A 3,922-nucleotide genomic window follows, 5' to 3' on the forward strand; every position below is an offset into this window, starting at 1 on the left:
AACGTTTCGGTCAACATTTGACCATCCTCAGTACAATTTTAATAAACATTACATTTAAATCTGAAATCTATCAATAGTAATCTCTCTCTCTCTCTCTCTTAATCTTAAAACGCAACAACCTTCGCTTATTCATACTTATTATATATAAAAGTATCGCTTTTTTTAAAAAAGTATGCCGTCTAAACAATAATTTTACACAATGTTTTTTTGCATTAATATACTAATGTTCGGTTTCTTATTTGTAATTTTTATATGGGATTCGATTTGGTATGATTTCTGTTGAATTAATGTTATATGATAGAGATTTCTTCTTGAATTGACCAAATTTTATGTATGAACCCCTGAACAAGTCGAGTGTGTAATATTTCTGGAACTCTCTCATGTTCCAACACCCATGATAAGCAGCACACAGGAGACACGCAAGTGGTCAATTCTACGTGTAATTAAATATGACTTTTTGAGATTAATTTAATTTTAATCTATTATACTTGTGTTATAGTTTTATTACATTCATTTTTTATATATATAATTATTATAGATACTATTCTTAGTTTACAGAGATAATTTATTTCCGACCGAAAAAGAAACGAAAAAGAAAAAGGAAGCAAAGAAAAAGAGACATATAAATTTTGAAAATCTTACGCGTATCTCACTGCACAGCCTCACACAGATATTGGACACTTACAAGTTCTTAACAATAGAAAATTTACATTAGAATGACGAGAGTTCGAACTTCGGTCTATTTATACTTCTCGCAAAGAGAGGGAAGGGGAAGGAGAGGGGGAGAAGAGAATTATATAAGTGGGAATAGGATTATTATTTTAAAAGAGGGAGGTAAATTTCAGGAAAACGATCGGTATCACTCTGCTTATTCAAGACATCTGTTTGCATTTTTATGTAAATCATTTCTGAAATACTTCTTTTGTAAAAAGATTGTTCAGAATCTAAAATTTCTATGTTTTCCCAATCCATAACATAATCATTATTTATTCGATGATTTGAAATTACAGAAAGCGCCTCGACCGGTTTTTTTATATCGTTCATATGTTCTTTTAATCTTGTTTTCAATTTTCGTTTTGTTTGGCCTACATATGTATGATTGCAATCTTTGCAATCTATTTTATATACTACCCCCGAGTGCTCCTCTTTATTAATCTTGTCCTTACCTAGTGTAATAAATTTACTGAGATTGTTTAAGGGTTTGTAAACCGGTTGGAAATTATATTTTTTTTAAATTCCATTGAATTTTCCTGATGTCTGTTTTAAAAAGGGTATAATAAAAAATTTTTTAGTTTTTCCCGTTGATTCCAAATCAAAGTTCTGATCTATATTATTTATTGTTTCAAAATTATTTTTGTTAGAAAGTTTTTTAATTCTATCTTGGATAGTCTTGAATAACATTTGCAAGGGATATCCGTTGCTGAGGAGAGAGTTTATTAAGGATTCTATGTTAGTCTGTTGGAATTTAGGATGCGATAGAAACAAAACCTTGTCCACCAAACCTGTCACCACACCCCTTTTTTGTGAGAACGGGTGGTTTGAAAAAAAATTGAGATATCTACCAGAATTTGTTGGTTTTTTGTACAAATCAAACATGATGTAACCATCATCATATATTAATTTTACATCCAAGAAATTAATACAAAACTCATCACCATGATCCACCGTAAATTTTATGCGTTCGTGATACCCATTAAAGGAAACTAATATGTCATTAATTTTATAATATTTTTAGAAGCAGCCAGTACAATGTCATCCACATATCTGTAGTAAACGGTATGTGTGTATTCAAATTTTGAAAAATATTCTTTTCCAAATCTTGAATAACCAAGTCGGCCAAGACAGGTGACAATGGAGATCCCATGGCCAACCCAAAAATCTGCTCGTAATATTTATTGTTGAACTTAAAAAATGTTGAATTTAAAATAATTGCAATCGCGTTCTAAAATTCAGGAAGAGGAATAGACGTGTTATTCTCTATTTCTCTCCATCTACTTAACACACTCTTCAGGGCCAACTCAATGGGAATGTTAGAATACATGGATGAAATGTCAAATGAAACTATTTTATACTCTTCCGGTAACGGCAACCCATTAATTTTTTCGACCAATTCCAAGCTATTTTTTATATGTCCAAATTTTTCTTTTAAATTTAAGCTTTTATTAATAATATCTTTCAAAAAAATTGCTAGCTTATGAAAGGGACTATTTATACAACTTACTATTATTCTCAGTGGAATATTAGGCTTATGAATTTTTGGAAGACCATAAGATCTTGGCAATATTCCGTCCGAAACGTACAATTTATTATAGCCGTCCTGATCAATAAACCCTTTGGATTTCCAACGCATTAACAAGGATCATGTTAATGTAGTCATTTTATTTGTCGGGTCTTTTTTATTACTCGATAAGTATCATTATCCGACAGAATGTCACTCATTTTCGTTACATATTCTTCGTAAGATAGAATAACAGTGGAATTGCCCTTGTCTGCCTTAGTCACCAACAAACATTTATTATTATTCAAAAACATCTTAAGTTCTCTAATCCCTTGTTTAATAATATTGTCAAATTTATTATTGGAAAACTTGTAGTCTATACTGTTTAGAACTGTTATTGTATCCTTTCTAATTAAATTTTTTGTTTTTTCGTCCAGTTTATTAATGTTATTTTCAATATGTTTTATAAATTCAACAGTCATTTTTTTATTATTAGTAACGAGGTCCGGTAAATTAAAACGAGGTCCTAGCTGTAAAATGTATTTGGCGAGATTCGGAATGTCGATGTCAGTGAGATTAATAAGCCAATCATCGTTAACATTGTCAATTTTTGTAATTAAGACTATGGCTAAACTTATCAGGGGTAACTTTTATATGATGTACTTTATACGAGTCATGTGTGCTAACGTCTCTTGTAGAACCTAGACCAGAGAATGAATTTGCAATTTTTATGCCCATCGAGTCATCACCACTCATCTCAGCAGATCCTCCACCCGCTAAGGCGCTTCTAACATCTTTATCTATGGAATAATTTATGTTTGCTTCATTACTGGATACCTTCTTAATGGTTAAAGGTCTAAATTCAGTACCTTCAATTTTTGGTTCGGACATGGTAAGAGTGTACTCGATATTTTTAATATGTTTGCAATTATCGTAGGTAGTAATACGTCTCAACCTCTCAATCTTTTTTATAATCCTAACATTTTCATCATGCCAATTTTTCGCAAATTTATTCTCTTGAAAGCAAAAAAAGGAGTCGCAAATGTCAATTGGCAAAACCGAATTAATATGCCTATAGTTCTTATATAATTCATACTGTTACGTCCAAACTCCGCGCGCATGCGGAGCTGAGGGGGTGAACGTAACGAGGAACCGAATTGTTAGACCGATTTGGTCGTGTCCGGGCTCCGGACCGCAAGGGAGCCGTGGGGAAGGACCGACGCAAATCGGGAGGCGCTTCGCTTCGTCTTGAGGCTCCTAACGAGCCGGGGGTCGAACGGAGGACGAAGCGGAATCCTCTGCTCGTGCTCCGCTAAACGGACACACGAGTCGGACGTACTTCGAGAAAGGGCCCAAACTGGGTCAGTGTGCCGAGAGGGGCGCACTTTAACGCCAGCTGTGCCAGTACGGCCGTATGCCTTGGCTTTCGGTCATGGAACTTAATCCGAGTGACCGGGGAGAAGGCTAAGTGCAATCTCGGGCGAGCTTAAGAATACGAGGAGGGGTTTAGTTTAAATGAATTACCGGGAAGTAAATTTTATAATAGTATAATTAATAAAAATTGAAGTTATACATTTTTTGAATTACACAAAAAAATATAAAGATAATTTTATCGGGTAAGTATAATATTACAATTTTCGTTTTTTTTTTATATTAATTAATCAAATGTATTCGAGAGTGTGTGTGTGTGTGTGTGTGTGTGTG

Source organism: Trachymyrmex septentrionalis, unplaced genomic scaffold (genome assembly GCF_001594115.1).
Source record: "Trachymyrmex septentrionalis isolate Tsep2-gDNA-1 unplaced genomic scaffold, Tsep1.0 scaffold145, whole genome shotgun sequence".
NCBI lineage: Eukaryota > Metazoa > Arthropoda > Insecta > Hymenoptera > Formicidae > Trachymyrmex > Trachymyrmex septentrionalis.